Source organism: Aplidium turbinatum, chromosome 1, assembly GCF_918807975.1.
Source record: "Aplidium turbinatum chromosome 1, kaAplTurb1.1, whole genome shotgun sequence".
Taxonomy (NCBI): domain Eukaryota; kingdom Metazoa; phylum Chordata; class Ascidiacea; order Aplousobranchia; family Polyclinidae; genus Aplidium; species Aplidium turbinatum.
Genome location: NC_137472.1, coordinates 55,667,289 through 55,687,097, shown reverse-complemented (window position 1 = coordinate 55,687,097; position 19,809 = coordinate 55,667,289). Strand labels below are relative to the sequence as shown.

The window sequence follows — 19,809 nt, the reverse complement described above, 5'->3', positions numbered from 1 at the left end:
CTTATAGTGCAATGAGCATCAACATCTCTTTCAATAATACTGATATAAATTTTCATGACAATTCAGGAGTGAGTACAATACATAGTAAGATATTTCGCGTAAGAATATGCTAGCTTTGATATTTTACACAGAATTAAAAACCTATTCATACACAATTAAAGTACACAAAAACTAAATACAAAATTTTACATATTGTTAAAAGGGTAGTAGGCCTAATAACATATATTGAAACTTAAAAAGCGCCAAGCAATAGCAATGTTGCACAAATCTATTGATCCACAAGCAAATAAATTCAATCACTTTAATTAGATGGTTGATTTTATTCACGCTTTTGATTTCCATAAGCATAAAATAAAATGTTTGAAATTTTTTTTAAAGTTTACGATGAGAACCATTAATGCAGTTGATACTTTATTGTCTAACTAAACACATCAAAACAGTGACAGTTACTTATAGACACCTAACTAACACCAAACTAAAAGTCTAGGCTACTAAATTGTGTAACTGATTACAAATAATCTAGTATTAAGTGTTTGTAAAATTTGAATTATTAATGGAATTTTACTACTAGTGTTGATTTATGTTATTAACCAATAGGATAATAGATAAAAAACAATGAAAACTATTAATACTACAAAAAGTGCTCAATGCTAAGCAAAAAAAGCAAAGCAGAGCGAATTAAATCAAATATAGTTACTACTATCTGAATCCTTAACAGCCTGTTTCACCTAAAAGAGGATCATCAGAATGTCCTTATTCAAATAGCATCTAATATAATTCTATTTGAATAAAGACCTTCTGATGATCCTTTTTTGGGTCGTCGTCGTCGTCGTCGTCTGAGCTTCTGGGGCCGAGGGTCTATCCTTTTACCACCCCAGATTCACGATGTTCCCGGACTACACTGGAAGGCTGCTAGAGAGCAGCCAGTCTTTAGTTTCATCATCCATGACGCGCAGACCTTCCACTCCATTAGGTGGCTTGAAGATGGTACAGTAATTGATGATGTGGTCTGCGGTCTGTTCCTCGGCACCACATTCACAGGAGGAGGAAGAAGCCATTCCCCATTGGTGCATGGTTGAGCGGAAAAGCCCGACGCCCGTACGGAGACGGTTGAGGCGCACCCATGCCTGTCTCTGTAGTGTCAGGCCGATGGGGCGTGTGTCGGCGTCGGGGATGAATGAATGGAGTCTGGTGGTGCTTGACCTCCATTCAGAATTCCATTTATGGTCCGCCCAAGTAGCCGCAGAGATGTCTTGTTCATCAGCTTCGTTGATCAGAAGCCGAGCGGCTGGCACGAATGGGTGTCTTGATTTCAGTCGGCGGGGGTGCCCGTTTGGGAAGGCAGAGATCTTGTTGTAAAGAAGATGGTTAGGCTCCAGTGCCCGTCGACCGAGGGACAGAGTGGCTTCTTCGCGACGAAGCTCAGCAGGTTGGATGCCAGCGAGAATGGGGAGATTGTCCAATGGTGTGGGACGCAGGCATCCGGTCACTGTGCGCAGGGCGCTGTTCATGGCAGTGTCGATGTTGTGGCAGTGAGCACTGCGGCACCAGATAGGTGCACAGTACTCTGCAGAAGAGTAGACAAGGGCTAAGGCTGCTATTCGCAAAGTGTCAGCCCTCGCCCCCCAGCTAGAGCCTGCCAGGCGCTTCAGTAGTGCAGCTCGGGATCTCAGTTTCTTGCGCAGTGACACCAAATGGTGGCGGTATGTGAGCGATCTGTCTAGTGTCACCCCAAGATACCTTGGTTCGGGGCAGAAGGACAAAGGTTTTCCGTTGTTGTGGACGTGTAGCTCACGATCAGCTTCCCGATTGTGTAGGTGGAAAGCTGCCGCCACAGTTTTGGTTTCGCTGAGTTTCAGTCGCCAGTTCTGGAGATAAGCTGAGATGGTTTGCATGTCCTGGCTCAAGGTGTCTTCTAGATTTTCCCACGAGTTTGTGGAGTGGAGAATTGCCAGATCGTCCGCATAAGCGTATTTTGCGGAGACCGTGTTTGGGAGGTCGTGGGTGTAGATGTTGAAAAGAAGTGGAGCCAGGACCGATCCCTGTGGGACGCCGTTTTTCAGGCGTCTCAGTCTGCTTCGCGTGGATTGCCGGTGGTGAGGGTGAAGCTTCGATTCCTGACAAGTTCCATAATCATGTGGACCATATGTCAGTCAGGAAGCAGGCGAAGCAGCTTGTAAGTAAGGCCGCGATGCCATACAGTATCGTAGGCAGCTGTGAGATTTAGAAAGACAGCGCCGGCCTTCTTTTTTGCCTCAAATCAGTCCTCGATGTCTTGGGTCAACAGTGTGACCTGATCTACGGTGGATTTGCCGCGCCGAAACCCAGCTTGCTCTTTTGGAAGGAGCGGGTCGATGATTGGGTTGACGCGGGCATAGATCAGCCTTTCAAGAATTTTGAAAGGAACGCAGAGGAGGGATACCGGACGATAGCTCCTTGGGTCCTCTGGTGGCTTGTGAGGCTTAGGGATCGCAACTACTAGAGCTCTTCTCCATATTTTTGGAATTGTGAGGTGGTGCAGGCAGGAAGAGAGGAATCTACGTAACCAGGACTTGAGGGCAGGGCCAGCATGGAGCACAAGCTCAGGGCAGATCTTATCCGGCCCTGGAGACTTGTGTGGTTTCACTAGGCGGAGGGCGGTGGCGAATTCCTCTGGGGTGAAGTCTCCAGAGATTGTTTCTTCTTGTGGTGTTACCACTCGCCATAGGGCAGACACTTCCTTGGCGACAAGGCGGGATGTCTCGCGGTCCTTTGTCTTGTAGACCCCGTTCTGCACTAGCTGGGAAGCGATGGCATTTGCAGAAACGGGGCACTGGCGAGGGGAGTTTGCTGAGCACCCAGTGAGGTTGTTGATGATGCTCCATGCTTTGCGGCTTGAGTGTGAGAAGTCAATGGTTTGGACGGCTTCATTCCATCGCTCAAGCTTCTTTGCGTCCAGTCGCTCAAGTAATCTGGTGGCGGCGGTGTTAGAAGCAGTACCCGGGGTGGAGTTTAGGTAGGAGCGATAGAGAGCTTCACACTCAGAGTCCCAGCATGGTGTATAGCTGGTTCGATGGCCACGTGGTATTGTGGCCTTTGCCGCAATTATTATAGCATTGCAGAAGTCCTGATATGCCTCGTCTGCGTTGCATGTTTCAGGTGGTGGTAGCCTAACTTTGCAGCAGACTCATTGGTCAGGAGGCTGTATTGATTCCAGTCGGCTTTTTTGAAGTTCCATCGCTTCACCGGTGAACTCAGGACAGGAGCCACATGTTTTGGGGCGATGATGAGGGACGGCCGGTGTTGGGACCGCGGGAACTTCTCAAGCACACGTCTGTCTGGAAGAGAGCTGTCGACACTCGCGAAGGCCAAGTCAGGGTTTGTCCCTGTTCCCCAGCAGCCGGAGTGGAAACTGGCTGGTTCCTTTGGACTGAATAGGAGGGCAAGATGGTTTGTAGAGGCCCAGTCAGCCAGCAATTCTCCGTCGCTGCTTGTGTTGTTGTAGCCCCAGTCGATGTGCTGGCAGTTGAAGTCGCCAGCGTAGAGACTGGGGGAGGGGAACGTTGGAAGGGATGATGGCAACATTCGCGAGGGTGGGGGCTTGTAGATGTTGACGATGTTGTAGTCTGAGATACATATGCACACCCACTCAATCTCGGCATCAGTTGGAGATTGGTCGACAAACGTCCACTTCAGGCTCTCATGCACAAACGTGACAATGCCGTGCTTCCTGCTTAAGGTAGACCCGGCTGCGAAAAATTTTTTCCCACGAGATTTCTGTCTCATTTACATATTTTGGTAAAAGTTTGTATTAAAACCGTGTGAATGCAACATTTTCTCGTTGGCACGGTTGGTTCAGTGGTTTCATCCTCTGCCTAGTGATCGTGAGAACGAGGGTTCAACGCCCGTCGAAGTCAAACTTTTTTTTTCTTTAAATTAATTTTTGCGGTGCACAAGAGCTTTTCAAAAAAAGTAGGGTTAGGGAAAGCTTATATTTTATTATCATTGCACAATTTCATTAGCAAATATTTATTTCGCAATCTGAATCAACCAATCTCTCAAAACACTTTCGGAAAATCTTACTTTTAGAGTGACTAAAATCAATGAGACAGAAATCTCGTGGGAAAAAAAATTTCGCGACCCGGCTAGCGTGTAGTTGGGAATAGCTAGCCTATCTGCAGAAGTGCAGTGGGTCTCCTGGAGGAGGATGACGAGTGCCCGGTTGGTATGGGCAAGCTGCTCCACAAATTTGGTCTTGCTTGTTGTGTAGCCTTCTATGTTGAGCTGCAGAATAGTGGGGCGTCTGAACTTATCAATTGCCCCTTGCAGCTGTGCCGTTCGGGTGGAGGCTCCTTGTTGACAAATTTCGTTTCTCATCTGGTTGAAAGCAGATGGTACTCACAGGATGGGGCACGAGGAGCCATTTGTCGTCCATCCCGTCGTCCATTCTTTTGGGTAAAACACGCTGTTAAGGATTCAGATAGTAGTAACTATATTTGATTTAGGATAATAGATATATTTTCGAAAGTTGACATTGATCAATGTATTAGTTTCTTCCACTCTTTGAACTTCGCCTCACAATCATCTTTTAACTCCTTTTCTTGCAGTAAACCTCTAACACTACTTCCTGTGATCATAAAGTACATCCTTTAGTCTTAAAATGAAAAAGTAACAGGAAGCAATAAAAATGGCATAAAATTTTTGCTTTGTATAACACACCACAAGTTTCATCCAATCCTCGTTGCATAAGTTGCCCTATCCGACATGAATACAATAGTTAAAGGAAAAGGTTGATTAGCCTAATATGTAGCCTGAAACAGAAGATAAGTACCTCCATAATTTGTCTATAGGAATCCATATCGTTCTTTTGACAGCATTGACGATTGTGAAACAAAGTAACTGCGTTCAAAGTACAAAAGCTATTTTCTTCATTAGCTCACTGGCCAATATCGCTGACGTAGCAAATAGCAGTTTACTTTTGTTTTCGTCCTGAAAGTGCAATGTTTTATTGAATGTGTTCATTGAAGGCGCTCGCCTACAGTGCAGAGGAATACGCAGCTCCGGCATGGTGTCGCAGCAAGCATACCAAAAAATTAGACGCCTGCCTGAACGAGACAATGCGCATTATTACTGGATGCTTAAAGGCATACTAAATGAAATTTTCAAACGGGAATTAAGCATTAAAATGCGTAAACTGAACACTCAAGAATACATTTCATAAAAAATTACTGAAACAAAAGATTTGAAAAAAGAAAAATCATTGGTGGAAATTTGCTTAAAAATGTTTATGATAAGGTCAAGAAGGTCATCAGTTTTGGAAGTAAAATAATCAACAGAAATCTATCTGACTTAAAAAAAACTCACTGCTCCTTTGGCAATTTCCGAGATTAAAAAGTTTATTATTACACCCAGGAATCAAAAATCTGGTCAATTATAATAAAGGACAATGAAAATAGTAAACGACATACTTAAAATTTCAGAATAAAATCTGGAAGATGATTCAATTCAGGAATACGAATACATTGAATACCTTCCACGCGACGTTGATGTAAACAAAGACAATCATATGTTTGAAACTAAAGATAATTATGTGTTTTTATTACCTCACAAAGCTGTGTTGGAAATTTGTGGAAGACTCCAAACAAACGCTGATACTAATTACGCTGAAAACGATGTGGTGTCCATGGTTAATAACGGATGGTCTCTGTTTCAGTCTGCTCAATATCTTGTCAACAATCAAATCATTGACGAGGTTAATAATAATCTCCTGCAAGCAAGTACAAATTCTTAATACAATATGTTTTCAGATGATTCATCAGTCGTTATCTCCGCCTGCGGCAGATTGCGCATCAACATGGCTTATTTGCTTCCAAGAGGGGCGATTTTGGGCCAACTCGCCCAGTGTCGTCAAGTGGAGTCCGGTCCATGATTGAATGTTGTTTTGCCATCGTTTTGGTTGTCTGCCACGTTTTCTTTTTCCTTCTACTTTGCCTTCTGTGCAAACTTTGCTGATTCCGAATTGTGATCTTTTAGTGTGGCCGAACAGTTTTAAAACTTTTGATTTTATAATTGCTGCAATTGGATGTAGTTTTGTCATAGTTAGAAGATCTTCTATTTTTGTGTGATCAAGTAACCTTTTGTTGGTCATGCTTTTCATGATGTGATTTTGGAAGGTAGTGAGTTTTTTCATTGTTGATGAGGTCCAATTTACGCATTCAAGACCGTACAGCACGACTGGTAAAACGTAGGTGTTGAAAATTTTTGCTTTCAGTTTGTTGCGATACTATTGGTTGACATATTATTCCATGTGGGTGAAAACAAATGAAATCAACACAAAATTTTGCATTTTAAAACCTCGACGACACCGATTGTGATGAAAATCACATCATTAGTAAAAATGTATGAAAAAATCATTTTCCCAAAATTTTGTCTTTCTACATCGAGTACTTTTCGAGATAGAGTGATTTGAAATTTTAGTCATTTTCACCACTTGATGGCGCCATTTTTCACATTTTAACCCATATCTCGGCCAATTTTTATTGTAGAGACATGGTTGATAGCTCATTTGAAAGGTAATTTTAAGCTCTATCAATCTATCTAAAAATAATGAAACTTTATTTAATAATGAAAGAGGAATGTTGTGTTCTTGGTTGTAAACTTCCGACGAGCACAGCAAAAATATATATTTTCAAAATCAAATTTTTTTTTATTTTTTTAAAAATTTGATTCTTCTTCTACAGCCATGCAAAATATTGCGTTGTGTTTTGACCATTCTGTGTGTTTTTTAATAATTTTATTTTCCTTAGTCAATTTTTTTTGTTTTGTTTATCCTTACTAATTTTTTTATACGTATCTGCAGGATAACTTACATGGGAATTAGTAACAAGCTAAATGCTGAGATATCTTAATTATAAATAAGTACAACGTCGATGAAGAGGAGGTCTTCAACTCTTCATACAGTGTGTCTTTGATATAATTAAGCAAGAAGAGACTGGGAGTTATACAGAGGCAGATGATTTAAATTATTTCTATATTTTTGCAATGCTGCAACATTTTGAAAAATTCAAATTCAGCTTGAGGAATGAAGTTGGCTACTGTAGCAGTTTGTATTGCGTGTGTCAGGAAATCTTTAAATAATATTATACAACATAGCTTTTTGTAGGTTCTAAAGATGAAATCCAATAGCCAAGATATAATGATAAAAATTCATGATTAAGCAATGACATTGTCCACCGTTACCTTCAGAGGTTAACTATAAGCAAATATAAATAATTTTAGTGGACATAACTCGCTACTAGACTACTAAAAAAATATCCAAACAGTAAAAGCTGGTCACTTTATTTGAACAAGTCAAAAATGTGCAATATACATACATTACATCAGTGTTCCCTCCAAGGTTTTAATAATATTAATTTCTGTTACAGGGGAAATCCACTCAAAGCTAACTGTAGTTTATAAAATACCAAAAAATCCACACTTTACAAACATGCCAATGAAACTTATGCAACTTTATTTGATTGGAAGCAATCATCAAATCAATTTTGGCGATTAGGAGGTGTGCTTACGTCATTGGGTGGGCATGGCTCTATACTTTGCATGCAAAATTGTAACATTATCGCGAAAACAAAAGTTCTGGCACAAATTCCAAGCAGCAGCTATTTCATAGCAATGCATTAACTTTCATTTTAAACCACGAAAATCGAGTACCAGTATGCCAAAAGTACGAACACTGAATCTTTGTTATCGTGATCGTACTGTTAATTTGCATGCAAAGTAGAAAGTACCGGGACTGTATAGGGCTATGCCCACCAAATGACGTAGACACACCTCCTAATCAACAGAATTGATTTGGTGATTGATTTCAAATGAAAGTTCTAAGTTGCACAAAACCTTTAAAACTTTTAGATTTAGTCCTAGAATATTGCTTAAAATACATATTTTACCTAAATAACTGACTTTGGTGGGAACACTGCATTACACGTTAGTTCACTGTTCAAGTTGCAATTGAATTTTTAAAGCTAGCATCTGTTTGGCATGCAACAACTCGTTGTTGGTGAGGGAATATGTCCTTCCAGAGCTTGCAGTAGTTTAAGGATCCACTGATGAAAATAGAGAATTGCGTGGCACTATCAGAACACCATCTTTTCTTGGCAATGAATATGATGATACAGTACCATGTGGAATGTAGATGCAGAAATTTTAGTTCAAGCTCGTCATTACTCATGAACTTCTTCTAAACATATGCTAGCCACCAATTCTTCTCATACACACAATACCCATAGTAACATATATATGAGGTAATTTCTTCCCATTGTAAAATTTTTGAACTGTGTTTGTTGTTGATTGTTACGGTGGAAAAATTGGATGACGATGAATATTCTTTGACTATCAGCTTCTCAGTAGATTTCGTCAGTGGTTCAAAGAAATGTAATTTTTGTGTACCTGGAATCGGGTTTGCATAGGAAAACTTTTCTTCAAGGTCCGATGCATGTCGTTTAATTTCTTCATCTTCAACATACAAACATTTCACTTATTATAATTGTTAAGCTCTTTTCTGCCCAAACAAAAAGTTGCGTTGGTGTTTGAATGTGGTCATCAGATACTCTTTGTAGGCTGGCTTTGGCAGCCAAGTGTTTTATGGTACCTCCTACTCCATCACAGCGGCCTTTTCCATGTGATGGTAAAATAGATTGCCTGTTTTACAAGAAACTTAAAAGATTGCAAATATTTGAATAGATGACGTTGAAAGGTGTGAACAGTGCATTGTGTTGAAGAGTATCAGAAATTAGGGCCAAACAAATGTGTTTCAGAGAGGTACTGTAGATGGATCTTCAGCAGTAGGGAAATTGTGGTAAATTACAATGGGTGAACGGTAGCCTGCATATTTGTTCATGTCCAATGATAACTTTGAGCAGCATCTTGTACAAAAAAAGAGTAATTTTCAGCAAAAACATCCAAAATTATAACAGAGCCATCAATTTGTTGTTTCATTTGCTTCAAACTTGCAGATTGTTGCTTAGCTATAAAATCATGTCTTTGAAGGATCCATAGTTTTTCCAACAGGCTCTCTACAAATTTGTCTAGGGGTCTATTAAGGTTTCCAAATGTGTGCGGTCAACAGTTCAGTTGTTTTATTTATTTATTTCAACAGACAACCATGCTTTGTATGTGATTGAATCAACGAGCAGGTTTTCTTCAAATATTTCCGTGATCATACGTTTAAGGTCATTGATATGACTACATTTATCGCATAGGCTAGTCCAAGAAAACATTTTGGTTGAGCACTGAGCAGGGTTGCAAGCTAGGCGGGCAAGTAGGTGTTTGTAGCTAACTATTGTAAAGAAATGATTCAAATTAACTTTTGAAGCACTGTTTGCACGATGGAAAGAACACAACCGTATTTAATGCGTTGCCAAACATCATGGCTATCGATTTTATGCTGGCTTAACCAGCGCAAACTATGCAATAGCCAATAGGTAATATATTTTTACATCTGACTGATAGTTTTGTAGTAGAAAGCAAACATTGTTTCAGTAGATCAAGATTCTAGAATCTAGAAGGCACACTGCATTGTATATGACAACCTGAAATCCACATACCATGCATGCCCCTTGCCTAGTGTCCTTTCAAGATAGCTACAGTACAGACAAGATAGGCTATACAATGCATCCTAATAGGCTATATACAATGTCATGCAGAGCAAACTATGGTGAATTGTTAGAGCAAGGAAAATGAATTGATTGAAAAACACACAGAATGGTCAAAACACAACACAATATTTTGCATGGCTGTAGAAGAAGAATCAAATTTAAAAAAAAATAAAAAAAATTTTGATTTTGAAAATATATATTTTTGCTATGCTTGTCGGAAGTTTACAACCAAGAACACAACATTCCTCTTTCATTATTAAATAAAGTTTCATTATTTTTAGATAGATTGGTAGAGCTTAAAATTACCTTTTAAATGAGCTATCAACCATGTGTCTACAATGAAAATTGGCCGAGATATGGGTTAAAATGTGAAAAATGGCGCCATCAAGTGGTGAAAATGACTAAAATTTCAAATCACTCTATCTCGAAAAGTACTTGACGTAGAAAGACAAAATTTTGGGAAAATGATTTTTTGTTACAGGGCTTCAAATCATGTAATTTTCACTAAAATCTGAGAGATTCGGGTTTCGGTGCTGTGTTGATTTCATTTGTTTTTACCCATGTGATTTCACGAGCCGTACTGCTTCCATGCTGACTCATGGCAGGTTGGAAGAGAGTGGTTTGATTTTGTGACACCATCACTAGGAGATAGTCTTACTGGACTAGAGAGCTCTCCTGCCCTGGTCGAGGGACTACGTTTTGTCTGGCCTCTACCTTTCGACCAACCTGGCATGGGTGACCTTACCAGGAGCAGATGCTCCTGCTAGTACTGCTCTAGAGGTCATCGAGGCACTGAAACTCTCTCACCGCGTTAAGGTAGTAGTCCAAGAGAGAGATGATTACAGTAGATCAACAGCCTCAAATTTCTTTTGGTTTCGGGACACTGGAAACGCTGGAGCAAGTCCTATTGTTCAAATTTAGTTGGTGTTGTCGCAGACGATGCAAACCCAGCTGCTATAAGAGATGGTGTTAAAGCGATAATTGAAAGAATCAACAAGAATGCAGTTGCAAACCGATGATTTACAGCTAGACAAAAAATCACAACGGGAAACAAACAAGTCCAAGTACTCCACCCGCTGTCACAGATTTTCGGATTTTGCAGAGATATTGACAAAGTTTTTCGAGGGGTCAAACACACATTAAATTTAAGAAAAAATCTGGCTTCGAATGCAATCATGAAAGCAGTAGGAGTCACAGATGGGAAGTTTAACATCAGTCACATGAGTCTTTGGGTGCCAAAAGTGGTTCCAAATCTAGAAATGCAAACTGAACTCGACAAGGTCATCTAAAAAACTTATATTTTAAACAAATCAAAGTGTATCAAAAACAATTTCAAGCAACTCATGTAAACACAACATGGAGAATCACAACTCAGTCAGGGTCTGAACTTGCTCGACACATTTTTGTTGCCTTTCAATCAGCAGAACGAGATGAATCAAAACATGAACAATATGGTTTTCGACAAAGCAAACTTGTGAAGAATCAGTTGTATGATCAATTCTCAACAATATCCTGAACGTGAATTTGAGTGTAATTTCAATCCAGGGAACAGAAGCTACACAAGATCGTATATGAGTTTCATGGATGCTGCGAACAAATACCAGGACTCGGACACAGACTCGCAGTTAAAGTGCCCCTGACAGGTTGGATCCAAGTATAGTAACTTTTTAAAGCATTTCCTTGCGCAGAATCATATTTAGCGAACTTTTTAACCTTAACCTCGTAGCTCGACTGGTTAGGGCGTAATTTACATCAAACGACGGCTCCGCAGCGCCACCACAGGCGAAACTCCATATTTCACTGCTCTGGGATGACTTTGGTGGTATTACGTCATCCTAAGTCGGCGTTCTTAGCGACGGATGAAACATACGTTTCCTAGATGTAATTGCTGGATCACAGTTTAGTCGGAGTTGGTATCATACAAGCGGTTGCTTTTTTCAAAGATCTGTTGTTTTTTACAGTTTAATAAAACTGTACTGGATACGTTCCTACAAAACCTAAAATATACTTGAAGTGAAAAATGAAGAAATTGTACGAATCATCATTCATATTAAATTCATCATCACTATTCAAAAATAAATAAAAGTTCTCTCTCTCTCATGATGTGCCCTCAGTACGTACATAGCAGAGTCTATACATGTAAAAGCCTAGTTTACCTGTACAAGGGTACGTTTTTGTAAAAGTTGTTGTTTAGAAGTGCTGAAATCATCATCAGCAACAGGTTGCATCTTTGCTTTTATAGATGGTAGCCTATGGCAGATTTCTTCAAAATGTAAAGTTTGCTCAAGCCCATTTTTACTTTAGTGGTATTAACAAAATCATCTTTAGTGAAGTGAAGAGAACATATATGACTAGTTTTGTATGGCCCATCCTACTTTCGAACACTTGAAGAAAACTTCGACCATTTTCTTCTCAGCACCTTGTTTTGTGGGAAAGCGTGAAAAGAAAACACACGATCTTTGTCACTGACACTGTCACATATTTATTTATTTGCGTCAGACAAAGCTGTCCACATCGAAAACAAAACAACGAAATACTGTAATACACAAGCTGAAAATGCACAAAGATCACAGAGAGCCACCTTGGATGCCGTCGGTTTAAAAGCTCACTAAATAGGCTATCTACTGTTACAAATTTACATACAATGAGCGTTGGAAGAATTGAAAGCATTCAGAACGATAAAAACAATCAGATGACATCATGTCTGATATAAAGCGATTTGAGGAGTGTATGCAATCGGTTAATAAACGAAAACATGTTTTTTCCTCAATAAAGCATCAAACGTAGTTACATTATTCATTACTTGATATTCACGGGCACTGACCTAACGAGGCAAATTGTGCAATATTCTGAAAGAGTCATTGTAAGCAACACGTAATTGTTTTATACTAGAAGATCTAAACTTGTTCCACAACTTGGATAAGTAAAACAACATACAATAAGAACGAAATAAACTGTTTTTTACAGTGGGTGAGCATTTAGAAAAATTGAGATTTTGCATTATTTGCAGCACAATACTGAGAGCGTACTTGCCTTGAAACATAATTTTCATCTGAGAACTATCAATAAATACACCCAGGTATTTTATAGAGTCTGTGAACACAATTTCAGATTTACCTAGATGTAGCAGAGGAGCACGTAAAAGATAAACGTTTTTTGGGGAGAATAACATACCAAATGACTTTTTAGAATTGAAAGTAATTTCATGTTCAACGGCATACTTGTGGCAAACATCTAACAAATTTTTAAAGCCACACAAACTAGGCGAGATGCAGCAAATGTCATCAGGAAACATAATATGATTTAGACAAGAGTTGCCAACATAGCAACCAACTTTTGTTTTATTGACATAAGAAAGCTGATTAATATATACGGCAAAAGGATAGGGGCTGAACACCCCACCTTGTCAGACTCCGTTGGACACAGTAGCCTAAATGATTGGCACAGGTGACCTTCCCACCTCACTTGCATGGTTTTTTTATTATAAAGGCACAAAGGTCACCAGTATTCCAATAAGCGAACAAACCAGATAGGCAGTAGGCACGTTACGTGTGATAAGCGTTTTAAACAATAAATGATGATTGACTTTGTCGAAGGCTTTTGAAGCATCCAAAAAGACAGAATATACAGTGAGTGTCATGACTGATATAAGAGGACACTGGTTGTTTTAATAAAAAACACTCATGTCAGTACTATGACCAGACTTAAACCCAAATTGATTGTCACTGGTATTCAAGAAAGGCAATAGATGATTCAAATAAAACATTCAAACAGTTTTGAGATTACTGTGGCTAGAGCAATAAGTCTATAGTTACCTTAATCTTGAATGTCGCCATTCAAATTCTTTACAATTGGGACTAAGACAGTTATCAAGCAAGAATTTGGTACAGTGCCATGACTAAGACACATATTAAAAAGCAAGGTACACTAATATAAAAACGAATAATCAGCATAAACAATATGTTCAGCTGAAATTTTGTCAGCACCAGCAGCGCGGTTTAATGTCAGTTTGACAAGCAAGGAACCAATTGTGTCCATGTTGCAACAAAAGTTGTAATATTTATCCCTAGAAGAAATATATACATGAGTTAACAAATTCTTTTTCAGTGTTGGTTTTGCTAGAATTTAGCAAGGAGCTGTAATGATGTTTTCACATCTCAGTAATTGCTTCAGGACTTTTTGCTCCACCAACATTTACAGGAAGAGAACTCTTTTTGCAAGTAGACTTTTTTACTTTCTGCCAAAATGACTTATGTGAGCTGTCCAAGTTGAGTGCTGAGGCAAGCACATTTGCTCTATGTTGTTCAGAGGCATGATTACAAACAACGGTGAAAGGCTTTTTTAAACTCCTTTTGTTTGCTCTGCACCAACTTATATAGGTAACCATTTCACTGTTTCCCATTTTTTACCTACATGATGTAACTTTCTCTGGCAGTAGCATGAGCTTGCTTAACACGATTATTCCAACCAGGAACAGAAAATATGTTACATTTCTTCTTTACATCAACAAAGATTTTATCAGAAGCTGCTTTGAGACCATCAGTTATAATATATATTATAGAAAGAGTCTATTGAGGCAACATGAGAAGCATCTGAACAATGAGAATTATTGCATTTAATACTTTCAGTTGGCAAGGAAATTCTGGATAGATATTTTTAAATACAGCAATACACATGAACAACAATTTTTAGGCATTGCCTCAACCATAAATTAAAGGTAGCCTACTGTTTGTGAGATACTGTTGTTACACTGCAAATGGCTATAGCCAGATTAGAACAAATAAAAAAGTATCAAAATTGTAGCCCTATGAAACTGCAATTTCAATTGAATTGAGATGCTGTTACTTGATAAAAAAATAAACTCAACCTTTTTGATCAAAACCTGGTAGTAATAGTAAGCTCACTTTTCTATTTCGGTAATTCTTAATTTGCACATGCTTTAGACCAACAGAGCCCAACACATTCACGTTTTGCAGTAGCCGTACTATACCTAACCAAGTCACCAGTCACCACAGATGTATCCTTCCAGCTTACGGTGACGTCACAGAGATGTTGCCGTTTTTATTTTCGCAAAAAAATGAGTGTCAGAATCGCCGATGTCAACGAAAGTTTGCAAGCGTGTAACTTAGTAGCCTGTTGATATTTTTTACAATTTTCTGGTCAGGGAAGTTTTTTAGTGTCACCTTTTTGGTATCTTAGGTAAATTTCGCAAATTTATTTACCTGTCAGAGGCACTTTAACCCTTTGTCCTGTGGGGGGGGGGGGGTCGGGTGGGACTTGGCGCTTTTCAAAGCAATATCACTAAAGAACTACGCAATCCACACCTTTGAAATTTCTTGACTTTTCCTAAAAATTATTCAAGTATTTGTTCCGATTTAAATGACGTTGCTATTGTCTATAGTTTTAGAGATATGGCATGATTTTCATAACATACTCTGATATTTTAGCTAGCTACTAGCTAGCCCTTTTGTTTTCAAATTATACGGATTAATAGGATTACTGAGCGCCGCAGTGCGTGGTCTGCGACGCAGATATCTCATGAGTTGGCTTTGTTGTAAAGCACTCAACCGTAATGATTCCGCCTTTTGTTTGCAAACTCGAGTTTTGAGTTGCTTTGACTGATCTTTTAATTACATCTGAGTTTCTTTGAAATTATCAGAGCATAAGATTGGCCATGCTGAAAAAGATGTCATTTTACATTGTTTTCTATGGCTAATGCATTTTGTTTCTAACTTATAGAAAGAAGCCTTAGGAAAATTTCTTGACAAAACTCAGTTCATCTCATAAAACAAACCGACTGATGTAGCAAATTTCTGGTTGGTTTCTGTTCTATATATAGCCAACCCCTGCAACACTGCTTTATTATTTTATTACGGTTGAATGCCTTCCACGTGTATTCATTGAACTTGAGGTCACCTGACCAGCAGTTTGTCTCATGTAAGTGAATGACTGTGCGAACGGCTTGGTGCTAATAAAAGTGTTATATGCACAGATATTACAGTTTCTTTTCGGAAAGCAACGAGAAGTGAGTTCTTGATCCGCAAATAAACTTCCGTATGTACCGGTACACTTATATTCACATAAATATTTATAGATGTTGTTAAATTTTTTATAAAAACCAAAGATTGAAGAATACTTGATATCGGCTATCTAAACTGCTTGGCTTTTGTGAAAAAAACATGCGCAGCTACGTTATTGTGCTTTGACTAACATTTCACATATTGTATGAACATTGAATCTTTACCTAAATGGTAATTTTGCAGGTGCTTGAGACATTACACAATTATTTTTTGTCTACAAGGCTTCAAAAGTTTTGATATATCTTATCAGAAACACTATTAGGACCAACTCAATCATTTCAAACTTTTTGTTGGTCTTCAAAAGCTTATTTTCACCAATGCTTACTTCAAAACCGTATAAGCCTATACATTTTTCTCAATAAATTTGAACGTGTATGTCATTTAGAGCAAAGTTTTTTGTTGTGTTGAAAGAATCTGAAATCAATGCCTCGTTGTTGTAACGTAATCTATCAGTCAGTCGCTTTTGTGCCTTTTTGTTTTCGAATGCATTTCCATGACAAAAGATTGGCTTTTGTAATAACACCATCAATGGTAAAGTTGCATTCTATGACGGCATCTCAAACGCTATACCATACTCAGCAATTTTTCTAAAGCATTGTTACACAAAATGCATATCTGACAAAGTAAGGAAAATATGTTGAATTGAATTATTTTTTATACGGATTGTTTTCCTTGTCTTATGCAACTAATTACAAAAAAAATAAAAACGATTTTTATGGTTTGGCATAAAATATGTATATTGAGGTTCACCTTGGTTTGCATAATGAAAAATGAAAATCATAACAAACAACTGCTCGAAGTGATTTTCACAGCTATTTGATACTTCGCGATGATACCAATTATAGTTTTTATGCGCTTTTACTTTGAATTTTTCACAAGCAAGACTTTACACAAAACAACTTCAGTGTATAAGCTATTTGCCCGTGAGTCGATTGACCAGAGTAGCCTAAGTGGACCAGAAAGCTGTGGCCAAAACTTGATTACTTTTTATCAAAATGTTTGCACATAGGGAACAGCAATCACTTCGTTTCCAATTAGCAAATAACTTTTTTTCATTGATTCAACGTCTGCAGACGTCTGAACTAATATACAACAAAAATTGTTTTTCTGGGTCTTTGGTTCGGAAAAACATCGTTATGACGTATTGTGACGTGATCTATCAGCCAGCAGTCGTTTATGCGCCTTTTTGGGTGTGTATCAATATTACGGAAGAAGGCTTTTGCAGTAACTCCGTCAACCGCAAACTGCATCTAAAATGATATTTCAAAATTTGAAGAGAAAGAAATCTTCTAATGCGTAAGAAATAGCTTGACAGAAAATGCGTGTCCAATAATATAGAAAAAATGTAGAAAGCGATATCTTGCAAATCTAGTTGACAACATGAAAAAAGGTACTTCAATCGTTTAGACACAAACGTGCATTTTTAAAATATCAATAACCTTCAATTTTGCCGAAGAAAAAAGTCAAAACTTTAGAGATTTTTTGTTTTTGTACGACAATGGCAATCAGCCTAAAAAAGATTTTTTTGCAAGATTTGATATCTTGCTAAATGTTTCTTTTTCGTATCGTTATGCCACGACTTTGAGTTTGTCACGCAGTAGATAAGGGCGGCTTGGTTGCTGTCATTGTTTTTATGGCACCTGAAATAATTGTTGAAACAATCCTTGAAATGTAGGACAATCGACTTGAAATAGAATTCTCACACAAAAAATCACTAATATCTCATTCAATTTGTCTTTCAAAGTAGGTCAAACATTTAATCATCCTAAAAGACAAATAATGAAATTTTTTAACCTATTTGAATTAAAAACAAAAACTAGTTTATTTTCAATTAATTTTGGTCTACAATCCTGTATGACAAAGGTTTCTTACTGTGAATTTTGCTATAATTTATTCTTTCATGACAATAGGCTGCTAATTAACCTAACAAACGTACAATGGTTTTTGAAGCTTCGGTTCTTCTCAGTTTAGCTGAAATTTTAATTGATTGGGAAACAAGTCGTAAGAGTACCGTAATCGCTTTCCAGCTGTGATTTCCATACATAAAAAGATGTAATCCATTTACTATAAAACCTACCCAAATTTGTGAGAAGCAAAAAATTGAACCAGCAAGCTGTTCAATCTTTTTGGCTAATTTATTTTGAAACAAGCAAATAAAGTGCATTTGCTCTGCATGCTCTGATAAAACGTGTACGTAGATACTAGAGTTGAGAGTAACTACGTTTCGTTGTTATAACCTATAGTATTAGGAATTTTTTGCCTCGTTCTGCAAAATGAATGTCATACATATTTCAGAAATATGTTGCTTAGATATATTATGCATTGATCAATTGAGTATATATTTTAATCGATTGAGAATATATAAACCGATAGAAAGTTTGTATTTCAATGTAAGTCTATAGAAAGTTGTTTCACAATAATGTAACCTTACAGTAGTTATTAGAAAAAATGTTATAAGATATATTTACAGCTAAACTAGCCTCTCATCCTTCTCTGAGGCATTTTTTCAAAGAATATTGTAAGCTTCAATTTAGTCAGGACATGTTATCATTCTAAGGATTTTCAGGTAGAATTTAGAAAAAGAAAAAATCGGTCACAGCCTAAAAAATGCAGCCTATTAGTAAATTTGTTTTTAATTATTTGTTGTTTAGAACAATACCATAAGTAGGCTACATGAATAATTTCATTGTTGCTTTTTGTCAGATCTATAGTATTGTCATCTACCCGCAACCCTATTTTAGCACGAAATTAAATTGTTATTGTCATGGCAACGCACTATTACAATATTGACGAAGCCTTGAATCAAATTTTGGATGAGGATTTGGGAGATATCGGCAACTTGGAAAACGACAGTGGTGAAGACAACGAGGATGAAACCGCTGCTCATGATTCCACAGCAATTTTCCAAGATGATGAAGAAACTGCAAATGAAAATAGTGAACCAACTTCGACCAACAAAAAACCTATTTATGACATTGAATCAGCCCTTGACATGAACAACTACGATCCGCATTCGACGACACAGCACGAATCGTGTGTCGGAGTGCTTGAAAAGGGTTCTCGTAAAAATGGTCCACAAAAAGAAATCGTATGGTCAACTGTACCACCTAGGAATATTGGTCGTCAGCCAAGATCTGCCGTTATTACTGATACGCCAGGTGTTCGGGACAGTGCCAAGTCAGCTAACAACATCAAGACAGCGTGGGAGCTTTTCTTTAGTTTGTCTATGCTGAAAATGATTATCGAACGTACCAATGAAAGAATTCAGGCAGTACGGAGAGCATTGCCTCCTTCTGTTTTACAGGACTGCAGGTACACTCATTTTCACAATACCGACGAAACTGAAATGTTAAGTTTTATAGGCTTAGTCTATATGCGTGGCCTCCTGGGACTCAACCATCACGACACAAGAATTTTGTTTTCCTCGATTACAGGCCATCCGGTTTTTGGCGCTACAATGGGCCAAAAACGTTTTGATTTTCTGCATGCCTGCGTAACATTTGACGACGCATCTAAAAGACGAGAAAAATGGATAAAAGACAGATTTGCTGCCTTTCGTGACTTTTTTGAAATTTTTAACGAAAACTGTGGTAAACATGTGATACCAGATGAATGGTTGTCAATAGACGAAACTTTATATCCAATGCGAAATCAAATTGGTTTCAAACAATACAATCCGAACAAGCCGGCTAAATACGGGTTGCTATTCAAATCAGTCAACGCGGTACGGTATAGTTTCACATTCGCTTCACTGCCATATTGTGGAAAACCAGAAGACGACTCAAGCGAATTTTATATATATGGAACAGAAAACGTCACAAAGCATTTGGTAACAAAACTTCAACATCAAGTGGACCTGCAAGGAAGGAACATATCGTTTGATCGCCTCTACACAAGCATTCCACTAGCCCAATGGCTTCTATCACACAATGTTACTTGTGTTGGAACACTCCAAGCTAATAGAAAAGGTATTCCATCACAAGTAAAACAAACCGCTGGACGTGCCATTTATTCGTATAAATGCTTTTGGGAAGCAGAAAAAAAGAAATTAGTTCTGCACTCATACGTCGTAAAAACAAAAAGCACGGGTTTACGAAATG

The 19,809-nt window shown here is 38.2% G+C and overlaps 1 protein-coding gene across 1 annotated transcript in view; it reads left to right on the top strand.

Annotated features, from left to right (window-relative positions):
• LOC145767450 (uncharacterized) overlaps positions 1-19,809 on the top strand; it is a 165,182-nt gene that overhangs the window by 107,721 nt on the left and 37,652 nt on the right. The window lies entirely within an intron of this gene.